General features: G+C 39.3%; 1 protein-coding gene and 1 pseudogene across 10 annotated transcripts in view; one reads left to right on the top strand and one right to left on the bottom strand.

The window, feature by feature from the left end:
• The window catches only part of OSBPL6 (oxysterol binding protein like 6), a 236062-nt gene that overhangs the window by 49709 nt on the left and 168726 nt on the right, over positions 1–17627 (top strand). The gene's annotated exons all lie outside the window — the stretch shown is intronic.
• On the bottom strand, positions 5413–5815 carry LOC102469140 (peptidyl-prolyl cis-trans isomerase NIMA-interacting 4 pseudogene; annotated as a pseudogene).

Here is a 17627-nt window from a genome sequence, read left to right as displayed (position 1 = left end):
ATTTAATCTCCCTGGTTTTCACATTTTTAATAAACAATACCTATCTCATGGGTTGTTGTGAGTACTAAGCTGATCCACTTAGGATGAAGAGCTAAGCTCAGTATCTGGCCCATGGTAATTCTCTTGTAAGTACTAGCAATTATCATTAGTATTATTATTCACAGTAGGCACCATTCTAGAGACACTGAAAACACTCTTGCTGGTACGCACTACATATTGAGACAATAATAGTTCTCTAGTGGCCGTTTTTCTCTTTTTCTCAAAAAGCTGAATAATTTACTTTATTCAGCTTTTTAATTATACTAATCATATAGCCTTAAAAGCCAAATGTTCACTCACTATTACATTAATAAGAGGAAGACGAAAATATTTCTATGGTACCTGCCATAATAATACTTTGGAAAGTGAAATGATAATAATAACGACAACAACAACTTTTGCACTTGGCTCTGAATTCATAGGGAATTGTAGACAAGACCTGTCCAGTTTGAGTTCCAGTTGTTAAAGATTTCACAGGCTGTGAATTGCTGACCTTTGCTGGACTTTAGCCTTTTTCAATAAAACATTTCAAGCTTACTACCAACCAGTGGGAGAAAGAAAAAAGATTGGGGAAAGGTCAGAGAGACTTTTTTTCTTTTAAGTTTTTGTTTTGAAAAAAATTATGGCTGTGTAGTAAGTTGTCCAAAAAGCATAAAGGCAGGTCCTGTGTATCCTTCATTCATTTTCCCCCCAAAGGTAAGGACTTGTGAAACTATAGTACAATATCAAACCAGGAAATCAGCATTGGTGCAATCTACAGAGTTTATTCAGTTAGGCAAATATTTTCTCCCACTCTGTAACTTGTCTTTTCATCCTCTTCATTGGATCTTTCATAGAGCAAACATTTTAAATTTTGATAAGGCCCAATTGGTCAATATTTCCTTTAATAGTCTAGGATAGTGTTTCTTAAAGGTTGGTTCACACTATATCTGCTTGTGGAATCCTCTGAAGTGTTTGCTACAAAACCCATTTACTTGGAACCCCTGCAGACATTCTGAATCTGAAGCTTAGGATGGGGTCTGCTCATCTGTTTAAGAAGCTCTCTAAAATCTGAGAAACACTGACTCAGAGAAATTGGTCTTGGGTCTTTTTTTCTTCTTTTCTCTACTTTGACTATGGATTATCTCATTTATTCTTAGCATCTATATTATCAAATATGTGTGGATCCCTTCTAAATTTGTATGCATGACCTCTCTGATGAGCTCCAGAGTAGCTGCCTTGTTGAATATTCCCATACCACCTAGAACACCTTTAAGAAATGAGTTTATTAGTTAGATATTACATTTCTGGACTCCCATGAACAATATTTTGTAGAATAAGAACCATAATGGGACCAGCAGTTAGTATAATGGCTATGTCGCTGGACTCCTACGTAGTCAACCGTGGTTCGCGTCCTGGACCCGGTGGGTTAAAACTCATGCTGGGCATGTATGCATGCATGCCCAAGATTCTGAGAGGAGAATGGAGGAGAAGGGATTGTGGCGTGGTCATGCCCCCTGGGGGGTGATTTCTCGCTTTCTGTCTCTCTGTCTCTCTGTCTGGCGAGCGCACACGCCCTATAGCAAAAAAAGAACCATACTAATTAATATTTGTAAGTGGTCTATGAAAGAGATCAAGAATTGGCTCTGATAATTGAAATTACTTAATTATAGCATAAGGGTTTTAGTTACATAAATAATCTTAGTGGTGTTATTTGTTGGTTCTATTCATAACTTTTCCCTTTCATTGGAGCAAATAATTTTATACAATTTACATTTGGAAAAAAGTGCATAGTATTTGATGACAGATCAGTATTTTTGTGACTTAGCAACCTAATTTAGATACTTTGGTTCCTTTTTTCAAAACTTAAAATATTTTTTATTAGCATAGGTAACTAATCCTTGGGTGTCTTTAATGAAAAATGACAGTTTCATAGCTGGCTATATTATTGCTATTGGGATGTAATCAGATCATTTATTAAAATTTTATATCTTTTTTTCTTTTTCTTCTTTTTTTTATTGCCAAAGGCATGTGTGCTCACCAGAGAGAGACAGAGAGATGGGGATAAAGCACCCCCCTCCCAAAATGGACCAAGGCCATGCCACAATCTCTTCTACCTCATTTATTCATCCTTTGGGGGTTGGAACATGCATGTACGTCTGTCTGCATGGCATGTTTTTCAAGCTACAAGGGGTGTTATTCAAACCGCAGTTGGTCAAGTGGGACCCAACTCCCTTAAACACCAGGCTGCAGGACTGGTCTAAAACATCAGTTGTAGAATGTCTCAACTTTCTATGATTTGTTAATAGGTTAGGCTATTTATTTTAAAAGTTAAATTCTCATTTGGTATGCTCTCCAGAATTCTGCTCAGTCTGTGCTGCTGTTAGCTGCTGAAATCTCTTACAAATTAAATCGTCCCTTTAAGATGATAGAACATGCTGGACCAGTCCTTGTGCTAAAAGGTAATAGCTAAAATGACGATCTAATGTGTCTGTGCTCCTTTCTTTCATCTTCTTTTTTTTTTTTTTAAATTTTGCCAGAGGACTCATGTACTCACCAGAGAGAAAGAGACTGAGAAAGCACCCCCTATGAAGGATGATCATGCTGCAATCCCTTCTACTCCATTCCTCCCTTTCAGGATTTTGAGCATAGGCACGAATGCACGGGCATCCTTTGTGTTTTGCACCCCACCAGGTCTGGTACTCCTACTGCACAGTCAGTGGTGTGGGATCCAGCTGCCTCAGGGAGATAGTTTTGCTCTCTCTCACTAGAGAGAGACAGGAAGAGAGAGAGGGAGAAAACAACTCACAGTGGGGAGTGGACACACCTAAATCTCTTCTCCATTTTCCCATCCTGTTGGACTTTGGGCATGCTTATACCAGGGCTGGGCTTTGAACTGTATAGTCAGCCATGTGGAAGCCTGCTTCCTTAACCACTAGGCCATGGAGACAGCCCTCTGCAGAATTCTTGCTGTTTATTTTTCTAATAAGTCAAGACTAGCAATTAGGAATCCTCTCCTTTTTTTCTTTATGATCTCCAATTATGTGCATTGATTTCATTGCTCCTGTTTTAAACAATATGAAAGAAAAGGTCTTCTCTTTTCCAGTGCTCAACCAGCTTCTTAACCATATATTGGTTTGTCGGGAAAGTCATGATGCATTTTTGCATCATTTTTCTGTGCAAAAATGCATCATGACTTTCCTGATAACCTAATATCTTCCCACTCTTCTGAGATGTGGATTTATTTCTTACATTCTTCCCTCTTTATAACTTTAATTCGGTAACTTTCTACCATGTGAAAATGCTCAGCTATCCCTCATCCTTTGGAAAAGGGTTTCTCAACCTTGGCACGACTGAATTTTGGTCGAGATAATTCTTTGTTGTGTGTCTGGAGGCTGGGGAGCAACCTTTGTATTATAAAGTATTCAGAAGCAACACTGGGCTCTACCCTCTGGAAGCTAGCAACGCCTCAAATTTTGCACCCAAAAATTGACTTCAGACATTACCACATGAGATTACTACATGTACCACATTGGGGGCAAAGACACCTCTGTTTGGGAACCACTGCTTTAGAGAGTCTTCTTGGAATTTGCTTTTGGAGCTAGGCTATTCCATCCCTTGCCACTTCATTTCATTCCTATCATCACCAAGTTTCCCTGTGGACCATTCACACTTCTTATCTCCTCTGCTGCACTATTCAGTTAATCCTGAATTTTGCTTCTGACACTCCCCATTACCAAAAGTGCTCTCAGAGGACCAGAGTGACCTGGCAGCCGAATCCAGTAAGTGGCCTTTTCTGTTCCTTGATTTTCTGCATCTTTTGACCCTGCAGCCTCGTTTCATGATGTCCATCTTATGTATTCTTTTGGGGCTCCTCCCGTCTCTGTCTCCTTTAGATCTCTTTTTCCTTATCCTTTCTAAGTGTAGACACTTTGTTCTGCGTAGTTCTCTACTGTCTTTTTTCTTACATGACTGATCCCTTCTTTGGTCTCGTATAGTTACCTTTATGTGTATGATTCCTAAATATAGATTTTTGTCTATCAGCTGAAGTACAGGATTACATATTATTTTTCCTTTCAAATATGTCCATTTGATTGTCTATATGACACATTAAATTCAGCATATTTTAATATCTTCAGAATCAAATTCCTCACCTTTGCACCTTTCATTGATTCCCATTCATTGGGTCATAATCATCCTTATATCAGTGGTTCTCCAAACATTGGTTGTACATCACATCAGTGAAAAAGTTTCTGAGCACATTTTATCAAAAATATTATATTTATTAGTACATTTTACATATGTACAGTAGTATTATATATGTAAAATAGACATTTTACAGTGATAAAAGAGATGAAATCAACATTAAAAAAAATTTTTTTTGGAGAGGTTTTTTGCTATAGGGTGTGTGCGCTTGCCAGAAAGACAGAGAGAGACAGAGAGACGGAAAGCGAGAAATCTCCCCCCCCCCGCGGAGATGGCCACGCCGTAATCCCTTCTCCTCCATTCTCCTTTCAGGATCTTGGGCACGCATGCACATGTGCCCCGTGTGAGTTTAAGCTACCGGGTCCGGGACTCGAACTGTGGTCGACTACATGGGAGTCCAGTAACATAGCCATTATGCTAACTGCTGGTCCCATAAACATTAAAATTTGAACAGTGAAAACCCTTTTATTCTAAGATAGTATCAATAAGTTAATATGCTTTATTTTTAAAAAATAATCCTGATGTAATACCTTATTATATACACACCTAAGTAAAGTTTATTGTGGGTCTTGATTTTAATGTCTTAATTGAAGAAGAGATCTTAAAATATGTGGATGCAAGTGAAAAAGTGTTGTTGGCTATACTTACAAAATCATAATACTCAAGTAGAATGGTGGTTGACATGGGCTGGGGGAATGGGAGAATGGAGAGTTATTGTTTAATGAGTACAGAGTTTCAGTTTGGGAAGATGAAAAAATGCTGGAAATGGTTGATAGTGATGGTTCTACAGCAATGTGAATGCACACTACTTAGTACCACTCAACTGTACACTTAAAACTGGTTAAGATGGTAAAGTTAATTTTTATCACTATTAAATTTAGTTGAGAACCATTCACATAATAATAACTTGATAAAAGTCAATATTACTAGTTGTTCTTGTTTATATCACTATCATTACTAAGTGTACCATTCATACTTCTCAGACCGTCCTAAAGTAATCCATCACTTTACTCATTGTGTCTCACACAGTTCCTTATACATAGAGGTACTTGGGAAATAATTATTGAATAAATGTTTTCATGACAATGGACCAGTCTTTTTTCTCCTTTAGGGATTCAGTCATGAGCGTGATGCATGATTAAATATTTCATTCATTTTTATCTTTTTTTTTCAGTCTTTCATATAATTTTATTTTCTCCCTTCAACCATGATAATACGATATCCAAATTTTGTCTTAACTGGTGGGTCTGTAGACACAGGTTTATCCATCCCACTGACTGGCAAGGCAAATGCTGCTTCTTGGAATGGTCCCGCCATGGATCCTCTGGTCATCCAACCCAAGTCACCCCTTGCCTGGTTTTATCTTCACTTTATTGTGTGGCCACTTCATTGAATCTCATTCCAGACTCTAGCTTTTCCATGGCTTCCATAATTTTGCTGTGTTTTTCACAAAGAATGTGTCTGATCTTTACTGCATTGCCACCACCTTTGGGACCCTGTGACTTCTTGTCAGCAGTATCACTCCCAGACGCTGCTCCCCCTTTACCCCCTTTTCCAGAACCACTTTTTCCTTTGGGCGGCATCTTCAAGACTTGAGGACAAACAGTCAATCGCTCCGGTGCCGTACCATTCATTTTTATCTTGATGCCATAAGTGTGCTATAGTAATGACACTGTGCATATGTTCATATTCACAGTAGAAATGTGTAGTTAAGGCAGTTACACATGTATAATACAGATATGCTTCCTACTCTTGAAATTACATTTCCACCCACTTGTACTGACCACTTAAGTAGTTTCATTTTGTGACTTTAAAAAAAGATGTCTTATAAAGTTGTACTAAGCCAAAATGATTGCCTTGGATAAAAGTGTCTTTAAGATTATTTTAAAGTATATGCAGTGAAAATGAAATTAAGAAACTGTTTTCAAGTGGGCTAGATATGGAAAATATATATTTGGAAAGGAAAAGGGAATTTAGTCTAAATGTTTCACGGCTATAAGTCTGTCGTTTACTTGCTCCCTTACCCAATATTATTTGGCTTTTCTGATCTCATTTCACGAAGAACCTTTTTCTTTCTCCTCTGGCTACCTGTAACCATTTTATGCAGTTGTCTAGCTCAGCAGCCTACTTTTCCAGCAAAATGTAATCATAATTCCCACACCTCTCTTGGCTTCACTGTTCCCTCCTCCTTTTCCCCCTTCTGTAAGAATCAGCAGATGTGGATGACGTCATCTTTTTATTTGGCTGTCTCACTGGTGTTAAATGTCACCCTGCCAGAAGTCGAGCGAGCCTGTTTTTGCAGTTTTTGCTCTAATTTAAATCGGTTGAAGTTTTCAATGGACAAACAATTTTGAGTCATAGCAATTTGGTGTAAAAACAAAACAAAATTAGCTTAGCGATCACACTTGGATTAGGAGTCCCGTAAAACCTGAGACTGAATCAATGGTTGATGTGGTAATTTCATAGCATCTAGTGATTTTTCCAAATATTACCAGCAGCCAGAATATGAGTAGGACATCAATGCTTTCTGTTCTTATTAAAATAAAAGATAATGAGTTCACTTAACCCTCTAAGTTCTGTCCTAAACATAATACAACTATACATTTAAGATTGTTTTCATGAGACGACTGTGAAACAATAGATATATGTGCACATAATATCTTAGAAAATATATTTGTATTTTTAATAATGCTTATTATTAAATATATATTAAAATTATGTTCATAATATATTTATATTTTTTTTTCTGTTTTTGGAGAGGTTTTTGCTATAAGGCTCATGAGCTCGCCAGAAAGACAGACAGAGACAGAGAGGCAGAAAGCGAGAAATCGCCCCCCTTCTCCTCCATTCTCCTCCCAGGATCTTGGGTATGCACGCACACACACCCGGCGTGAATTTAAGCCACCGGGTCTGGGACTCAAACTGCAGTCAACTATGTGGGAGTCCAGCGACATAGCCATTACGCTAACTGTTGGTCCCCATAATATATTTATTTTATTAACATATTTATATAAATATATCACTTATGTCAAATTTACAAAATCTAAAAGCTGGTCTGTTCCCATTGCCTAGTGGTTAAGGGAGCCAGGCCCCACATAGCAGACCACAGTTTGAATTTCAGCCGCAGCAACTGAAATAACACACCTGGCACGTGTGCATCCTTAGGATACCGACAGGATAGAGAGATGGAGGAGAAGAGATCGTGGCATGACCATGCTCCATTGTGGGAGATCTGTCTACATTTTTTTCTGTGTCTCTCCGGCAAGTTTGTGTACTGTCTAGCAATTTAAAAAATAATCTATCATCCTGTATAGTGGGTTTATAACAGACTTGCCTACTTTCCCAGAATATAATTCACTATAGTTGAGAATGAGTATAGTTCAGTTTTAGAGAGGACCTGTATTTCTATCCCATGAATCTGTTTCTTGACATGGGAGTGGACTGTATGCAGAAGTGAGTGAGAGGGTGGGAAGGACTCCTTCCAAGAAGCTACTGAAGTAGGTCTTAAGAGTCGGAAGCTACTAATAAGTGATATGGCACATGTATTACATTTGTGTTTCTTAGTCCCACCACTTACTCGACATTTCATCTGGAGGCCTCAGAGGCATCTTTAACTTTTTTACTTTTTGTTCAAAACCAAACTTTGATCCCTTACTTGCCAACGAAGCCTGTGCCCCTGCTGTTCCTGTCTTTGTGTGAGGTACCTCCATTCAGTCTGTTCTAGCCAGAAACCCCAGGTCGCCTTTGATGCCTCACTTCCTCAGTGTACTCCCCACCCACGTCAAACAGTGCTATCCACTGAGCTCTAGAATATATCCCTAACTCACCCTCTTCTCCCATATCCATTGCTGAAGCTTTGGCATTTTTTGTTCTCCATCCATTCTTTTAAAAACACAAATCTGATACTTTCTCTGCCCTGTTTAAAGCCTTTCATTGTCTCCCATTGTACTTAGAAAAACAAAAACATAAATAACACCTAAGTCCTTTATTTTACTCCAAATGACCTGTCCCTTGGCTATACCACTTCATTTCATACTGTCCCCTCCTCCTCTTACACGCTCTGTTCTAACCCCAATCCCTTGGTATACCAGCTGTTTCTTGCCTCAGAGTCTTTGTACTTGTTCTCTCTAGAGTATCCCCCTTCTCTCTCCCTCTTAGTTTTAGCTTAAATGCTACCGCCTCTGAGTAGCTTTCTCCTATACAGTTAAACTAGCTTCCTCTCTCGTCTCCTAGTACCATGTGTTTTTCCTTCTTGCATTTAACATTTGTGTTCATATGCTTAGCCGTCGATTTTTAAAACTCATCTCTCCTAGTAGACTGTAAGTCCACGAGAACAAGGACTAGTCCATGTGACTTAGCAGCAGATTGCCAGTTCCTTAGCATCTTGTCTTTCACATGTTAGGAACTCAATACATGTTTTCATGAATAAATAAATAAACAGAATGTCTTTTCATTTAAAAAGAATACTATCACATTCCGAACAGTTTCCTCTTGGTCATGGTTGTTTAAAGAGGTAGGTAGTTTTCTTGACTAGAAGGCATAGAATAGATAGTGCTACTACCGTATGCTTTTATAGTCTCACGTGATTACAAATATCCTGGTGTTTGCTGTTCAGAGGGAGACTACCTCTTTCGCTTATTTCATGGTTCCTGACACTTGGCTAACAATATAATTTTAAATCTCTACTGAGAATTGCCTCAAATAGAAAAGAGAACTTATCTGGGTTGTTTAAAATGTATGAGCTTTGCTGTACTGTGTAATATAGCAAAAATAATTTGCAGCTTTGACAGCAAAAAAAGGTGTTTTCTCCACGTGTATTATTTTCCCCCAACAATGTGCTAAGTTATAGATCCTGTATTATCTCTTTAATAAAAAGATTTTGATTGAATGGCAGGCTGGGCTGTTGCAGTATGTATTAGTAAGTTCTTTTCCAGATGATACTCCATTTCAGGGGTAACAAGTAAGCAAATGTGATAGGACATAATGGATTTGACCGTTGCAACTTCTACTTGATGATTTGACAGGACTTTCGTATGTCTTCATTGCTGGTTGGTTTCTACCACTCTAGTGCTATTTGCGGCATGCCTGTCTTCTTGCTCAGCCAGGATGTGCTAGTTAGTTTTCTCTAGATTCCTTTTCTAGACCCAATGGCCGAGTGTTCCTAGAATAAGATTTCTTACTATTTTCTTCTCTTCTTTAAAATAAAGAAAGAAGAATCATTGACTGTAACATATGGCAACCTTTTTATAATTACACTTCTGCTAATTTGAAAATTCTGTTACAAAGTCGACTCTTGTTCCTAAGGGTCTTACTAAAAACTCTGGCTGGGGTCCTATTCCAGGTTTATGTATGATGTTTCACTGTGTAGTGGTGTAGGACATAGTAAACAATTTAGTAACATGTCTTTGAAAAGGAGGCTGGTGGGCCCAGCAGGTGGCATAGCAGTTAAGGTGCTGGCTTCCCTCATGGCTGACCATGGTTTGAGTCCCGGATATAGTGGCTTGAAAATTATGCCAGGTGTGTATGTGTGCATACCCAAATTCCCAGGAGGAGAATGAAGGAAGAGGGATAAAGGGATTGTGGCATGGCCATCCCCCATGGGACGTGATTTCTCACTTTCTTTCTCTCTCACTGTCTCTCTCTCTGTCTCTCTCCAGTGAGAGCACATGCCCTATGGCAAAAACCTTTATAAAAAAAAAAAAGAAAGGAGACTAAGGTTTATTTCTTATCAGTGTTTGTTTAAACATTTACATTAAAAATACTGTTTTAAATCCTGTGTTGGGATGCATTGGTGATTGCACAAATACTATTTCTAGTGGAATATGTGGAATAGTTAGGTACCAGTCCAATAATTTATTTATACTATCCATTTTCATGCAGAGCCATGTCTTATGCCCTCAGACCTAAATCATGTAGTATACTCTTTGTAATTCAGTGTTCATGTATCTCTGGGTTGTTGGTCTAAGGGCATCCTACATGTCACCACCATATTCACAGTTTGGGAAAAGACCCTAAAAGCTGACCTGGGAGCCTCTGTCTGTGTTGTGGCCTCTTCCTCTCCCTCCACCAGTGAGATCACTGATGACATCTGAGCTCTCATCTTTTAGTACCTCTTCTTGGTCTCAGGGTAGTCCATGTGGACCAGCCATTTCCTGAGTGTCTACTCATGTGGTTTCTGGGTGCCTTCTCTTTTGGCCGCACTCCTGCTGCAGCTGCTACTGTGCCTTCCGTGGTCGTCCCTCGTTTCCACTCCTTAAATATGAAGATTTCAAAAAGTTCATGGAAAAATAGAATTGAAGTATATAGATTTATTTTGGTGCAAACAATATTGAAATCCACACAGTTTTTTTGGTATAGTATGCATTTCCATGAACTTTTTGAAGACCCTCCCCCCCCCTTCATATTAGAGCACCTGGAATTGTCCCATGGCCCAGAATGAGAACTAAGTTACCTTTGGGCCATCTCCTTGCCTACATCAAAAAGGTGACCACTCCCATGATCCTCAGATCTGTTCTCTGAGGTTCCAGTCTCCACATACCATTTCACACCATGTCCAAAATAGAGCTGAAACTCTTTCCATCTGTTAATGGAGTAATTCTCCAATTTCCCTAAATAAAAACATGGCATCTTCTTCATATGGAGTCATCGGGAAAACTGGATGCCTTTATCTTAGAATGATTTATTATGGCCTTCTAATTAGTCTCCCTTTCAGTTTCACCCCACTCAGAATGTCTTCCATTCGGCTTCTAGAATTACCTTCTTCTCAATTTAGTTTGATTATATCACTCTCCTGATTAAAGGTTTCTGACTCACTGCTTGTCTTTCTTACAGGGGGAGAGCCAGTTCCTTCACTAACACTGACAACTGTGTCCTGCATGCAGTAGATACTCAGACATATTTGTTGAATAAGTGAATCTGGTTCCAGTCTCACTTAGCTTCATCTCTGCAACCTGTTCCCATGCTATTGTGTACTCGACTTCTCACCATTTCTCAGACTCCTAAAGCTCTTTTCCTATTTTTTGGTTTTGTTGATTTTCTGCTTTTCTTCTGTGTCCCTTCTTAAATTTTAATTCACATTTATTTCATTTTGGGCACCTTATCATTTAGTGTTTGGTTCTGCAGAAGAAATGGTTTTGTGTTTTTTCAGCCCATTTTCTTTGTTGCATTCAGTCAATTCCCATCACATTTCTCCCATTTTTGCTGTCCATTTCCGTTGCCAATCTTGCCAATCTTTGTACTTTGGATTTGAGGCAGTGTTTATTTCTTTATTTATTTAATTCTCCAAATGCTTGTGGAGAATATTTAACTCAGTTTTCAGTTGTGTTACAGTTTTGTTTCTTCTACTTCATGGTGTTTTGGGCAGGAAGAATTTTCAGCATCTGTTTAGTTTTGTTCTGATATTTTTCTCTTCCTAGGGATTTCATGGGTGCTTTTCCTGGTTCAAGAGCTCTCATTCCTGACAGCATAGTGAGTGTAGTTTCTTTGCTGGATGATGGTGGTATGGTGGATGGCTGCTTCTCTTTCACTGGTGCAGGATCCTTGATGTTTTTCTGTTTTCACTACCACAGCACCACTCCTCTGTCTCCTTCTCGCCCAGAAGGAACATTTCTCCCATGCTCAGGTCTCTTTCACCATGCAGCCCTTTGCCTACTTACAGCTGGTGCTGAGAGCTAGCAGGTATTAGGCCTGCTTGGTATGTTGGCTCTTACTGCAGGACTTTCTCTCTTAAAGTGTTTTATCTGACTCTCTGTTCCCTTATTCTCCTTTCCTAAGTCTTCATACCCTTGGTTTGCAGCGTTACTGGAAATTAACATTTATTTCTTCACTTGCAGGCAATTTGAAGTTTGTGGTATTCTTTTTCTCTAATGTACGAATGACTTGGGTTTTATGATGATATTTGCCTCGTGTTGATTTTATGTCCTTTGGGAAGGATGTACAGAGATCTATGTAGGTACTCCTGTCTTCCACACCTGTAAGTCCTTGCAAGGAAAGTTATATTCTCCCTATGTCGAGATGAGAAGACTAAGAAAGGCTAAATGATTTGGCCTAGATTGCTGACACTAAGTGCAAGGATATAAGGAGGGCTTGTTCTTTTGCATATATCTATGGGAAAGTTTAATCTTATATTTTGAAGCTTATTTATGGTTTAGTGGAAGGGCAGTGTATACTTTCTTGATAAATTTTAAGAATTTTTTGTTTATTTTTATTTCATTTATTTTTTAATACTAGTTTTATTTATTTATTTAGTAAAAGGTTTTTGCTATAGGGCACGTGCTCACTGGAGAGAGACAGAGAGACAGAAATTAAGAAATCACACCCTACGGGGGATGGCCATGCTGCAGTCCCTTCTCCTCCATTCTATTCTCAGGATTTTGGGCATGCACACACATGCGCCCAGTGTGTTTAAGCCCACTAGGTCGACTACTTGGGAGTACAGTGACATAACCATTTTGCCATCTGCTGGTCCTAGAGTTTTATTAATTTTTTATACATTCAACCACTGTTTATCATTACAGCTTATAAAATGAATTTTCCCAGCATGAATACACTGTATATTAGTCTAGTTAAATGTATTATTATACACATTATCAACAGATAATTTTCCATTTTTGTGTCTCTTAGATGTTTTGCTTCTTTTTCCCCCCAATTCCCTTCCTCTCACCCTCCCCGATTCCCGCCCTCCTCACACACTGCGTCTAGTATTCACATTTGTTCTCATGCTTTTATACCTTCTAATCTTTCAGTTTCTACGATGGAATGTGGACATTCATTGTATATTAAGTGGGGATACACAGTGTCTCTCTTTCATAGTCTGCCTTACTTCGCTTAGCAGTAAATCTTCCATGTTTGTCCACTTTCTATCAAACATCAGGGTCTTTTTTTTAATGGCTGAGTAGTACTCCATAGTGTATATTTGCTAATACATTTTCAATCCATTCTTCTGTTCATGGACATTTGGGTTGGTTCCATGTCTTAGCAATTGTGAATGATGCCACGATAAACATCGATGTGCACATATTTTTTCCAACTGAGTGTATTCCTATCCTTTGGGTAGATAGCCCAGAGTGGAATTGCTGGATCATATTCTAAAAGTCAAGGTAGTTCTAAAAATCAAGATCCTTTAAAAATTTTTGGTTTCTTCTCAAAAAATTTTAGATTTCTGTGTATAGACTTATCTTTTTACAAGTAAATTAATTTTTTCTATAATTTCTTCCTGATACATATTATTGGAGATCAGTTTTAAAAATCATGTAATTGATTTATAAACCTGACGTTAGTTGTACTAGGGTTGGGAAAGGATAACCACTGGTAAATAACATGTTTTTATTTTTTTATTTTATTTTATTTTATTTATTTATTTTTTGTGGAGAGGTTTTTGCCATAGGGCGCGTGCGCTCGCAAGGCAGACAGACAGGGATAGAGAGACAGAAAGCGAGAAATCACCCCCCAGGGGGGATGGCCACGCCGCAATCCCTTCTCCTCCATTCTCCTCTTGGGATCTTGGGCATGCACGCACACGCGCCCGGCGTGAGTTTTAAGCCACCAGGTCCAGGACTCAAACTGCGGTCAACTACATGGGAGTCCAGCGACATAGCCATTATGCTAACTGCTGGTCCCCATGTTTTTATTTTATTAAGAAAGGCTCAGACAATATTGTTCTTTTTGTACACAATGGTGTCAGGTTCCTTAAGCTGAGAGGATGAGGATGGGGATGTTTGTACCAAGACTTCAGTCTGAATGTTTTTCATAAGCTTTTTTATTTTTGAGAGGTTTTTGCTACAAGGTGCGTGCACTTACCAGACAGAGAGAGAGAGACAGACAGAAAGCGAAAAATCACCCCCCAAGGGGAATGGCCATGCCACAATCCCTTCTCCTCCATTCTCCTCTCGGGATCTTGGGCACGCACGCACATGCGCCCGGCGTGAGTTTTAAGCCACCGGGTCCGGATGCAAACCACGGTCGACTACATGGGAGTCCAGCGACATAGCCATTACGCCAACTGCTGATCCCTTCATAAACTTTTGGATTGGGAGATATGAGGATTAGGGATGGAGTATTTTAGAGGAAGAAGTGAAAATCATCTGGCTTGTCTGATTTTATTCCCATATAAGCAAAGTCTACTTAATGCTGATACTTTCAAAAACAAGAGTACAAAGAAAGAAAAAAATCACCTGAAGTCTAATTTGTCCTGCTTGTTTTTCTTCTAGTGTATATTGTATTTTTATACATGCTTCTGTTTGTTTGTTTATTCACTATAGACTGTGAATGCACACAGCCATGAGAGAGATCCATGATCCCCTTCCCCTAGTCCTCCAGTTACTTGAACCTTAAGCAGTCCTGCACATACCTGGTGTATTCCATGCTGACTAGGCTGGGAATCTGGACCACAGTTGGAAAGTGGGTTCCAGTTGTTCTTGAGCAGTGCATTACTTCTGTGTCATGGAGCCAGCCCTAGATTGTATTTAAAACAAAATGCATTGTGCATACTAACTAGTTTGCAGTATCCTTTTTTTTTAGAGAGATTTTTGCTATAGAGCGGTGCACTTGCCAGAAAGACAGAGAGAGACAGAGAGACAGAAAGCGAGAAATCACCCCATGGGGGGATGGCCACGCTGCAATTCCTTCTCCTCCATTCTCCTCTCGGGATCTTGGGCATGCACGCACATGCGCCCGGCGTGAGTTTAAGCCACCTGGTCCGGGACTTGAACCACGGTTGACGACATGGGAGTCCAGCAACATAGCCATTACGCTAACTGCTGGTCCTTGTAGTATCCTTTTTTTGACATATCAATGAAATGCAAACATTTTTCTGATAGACAACTATGGCATGATGTTTAACAGCTTTAAATGTGTTCCATTACAGAGAGGTGCCATACTTTAGCTAATCAGTTTCTTATTATTGATTTAGGTCATTTTAGGTCATCTTCACAATTCCAGTAGTACAGTGAATATTCTTGCAAATATAGCTTTATATGTACTCTGATATGTAAGATAGTTGCTGAGTCTCCTTTTTCAATTTATTACCATTTTTCTGTTTGGAGGGGAAAATAGAATAAAATGTACAGAAGCCCTTTTATGTCTGTGTGCTTTCCTTCCACTTTCATCTTTGTTTTGTTTGAATTTAAGAGACTCTCTAGATGAGGGTCTTGAGAAAGTTCAGGGAAAGTGCGTATTATGAAAAACTATGCATGCTTTTTGTTGTTGTTGTTGTTCGTTTGTTGCCAGTGAGTTCATGTCCTTGCCAGAGGGAGAAGAGGGAGAGAAAGCACCTTTCCCCCGCCCTCCAGCCATGGAGTGTGATCATGCTGCAATCTTTTTTCCTTCATCCCTTTTTTTCCCTTGGGATTTGGGGCTTGTATACTTATGCACCTGGTATCCTTTTCAAGTCACGAGGGCCACAGTTTGAATTGTAGTCAGCCATGTGAGATCTGGCTCCCTTAGTCATTAGGCTAGCCCTGAAATTTTTCTTGCATTGTGTTGGTCCTGTGGCCTGCTGATAAAGGGAGCCAGGCCCCATGTGACTTACCTCAGTTTAAGTCCCAGCCTGGCAGCTTGCAAACATGCTGGGCATGTGTGCATATGTGCCTAAAATCTTGACAGGATGGAGAAATGGAGAAGAGATTGCATGGCCGTGCCCTATCTGAGGGGGAGGGGTCGCTCGTCCCCCTTTCTTTCTCTCTTTCTTTCCCTTTAGCTCTCTCTAACAAATGTATGTGCCTTCTGGCAATTCAAAAAAATATTTGCACCCAAATATTTGCACCCAAATATTGCACTTGTACTTTAATTCCATTTTTTTCTAAAAAAGAATTATTTTATTTAACTTTATTTACTTATTCATCTACTTCAATTTGACCAAAGAGGGACAGAGTGAGTGAGTAAGAGAGAGAAAAAGAGAGAGAGTCAGAGAGAAATAGAGAAAGTAAGAAAGCAAGCTGCCAGGTCTGGGACTTAAACTGTGGTTGGCCATGTGGGAGTCCTGTGCCCTTAACCACAATGCCACCTGCCGGCCCCTTTAATTCTATTTTTAAGAAAATTTTTGCCATCTCTGTGTATATCAGTTCATTTCTTTCTTCCTTTTTTTTTTTTTTTTTTTTAAGAGAGATTTTTGCTATAGGGCACATGTGCTCACTGGAGAGATGGAGAGACAGAAAGTGAGAAATCACGCCCCTGGTGGGTTGGCCATGCTGCAATCCCTTCTCCTCCATTTAACTGCTGTGATTTTGGACATGTATGCACACGCACTGGTGTGTTTTAAGTCACCAGGTCTGGGACTCGAACTGCGATCTACTACGTGGGAGTCCAGCAAAGTACCTATTATGCCGTCTGCTGGTCCCTATAGACTCCTTTCTTGACCCATTCATTTTGCTTCCTTTAGGGTTCACTTCTGCATCATATTCTCCCATTTTAACTACTTTGTTGCCATCTCTATGTTACTGACATGCAGACACTGACTTTTTAGAAAGTTTGTAAGTAAATTTTAAATTGCTATTATAAAAATACTAACTGTGTTTCTTTCAGAATCTCATACCAGCATACTTGATTCCTGGAGTTTTAGTGTCTTTCAGACCCCAGCAGGTTTTTTTTTGGCCTGCATAGTTGTGTACACCCTTACTAAGGTTATCAATAGACATTTTTAACTTCAAGTATAAAATAATAATAATAACAAGAGTTATACCTGCTAATATTTTATTGAAAATACTATGTGCCAAATCATGCCAGATATTTTACATGCATTATTTTATTTTATCATACCAATTGTATAGGTTCTACCATAATTCCCATTTTTTACAGAGGATGAAAATAGGCACAGATGCTTCCACAGAAGCAAGAAAATATGACTGTTCTTTTAACAGCTATGCCATATAGTTTCCAAGACAGACTTTTTTTTAAGAGAGATTTTTGCTAATAGGGCACATGTACTCACCAGAAAGACAGAGAGACAGAAAGCAATAAATCATCCCCCAGGGGGTGTGTGGAGGGGTGTGGACTTGCCGCGATTTCTTCTCTTCTATTCTCCTCTCAGGATTTTGGGCATGCATGCACATGTACTCAGTGTGAGTTTTAAGCCACCAGGTCTGGGATTTGAACCACGGTCCACCATGTGGGACTCCAGCGATGTAACCATTATGCCATCCACTGGTCTCCCAAGACAGTTCTTGATGCTTCATTCTACAGCATCTTCCTGAGTATTTTTTCTGCATGTCAATGGTGTGGTAAATAGCCTAAACCTCCAGAATATTGAGTGATTTCCTTGGTACTTCCTTTTCCCTCATGTGTCAGAATCTCCTTTGTTGATTCTGCTTTCCAATATGTCTTAGATAATGCCACTGTGTTTCACACCACCCTCAACTACCCCATACCAGGCCACTGTCTTCTCCCACGTCAACTCCTATCTCCTCTTT

This window comes from Tupaia chinensis, unplaced genomic scaffold (assembly GCF_000334495.1).
Source record: "Tupaia chinensis unplaced genomic scaffold, TupChi_1.0 Scaffold000322_1, whole genome shotgun sequence".
In the NCBI taxonomy this organism is placed as follows: Eukaryota; Metazoa; Chordata; class Mammalia; order Scandentia; family Tupaiidae; genus Tupaia; species Tupaia belangeri.
This window is presented reverse-complemented; position numbering and strand designations above follow the sequence as displayed.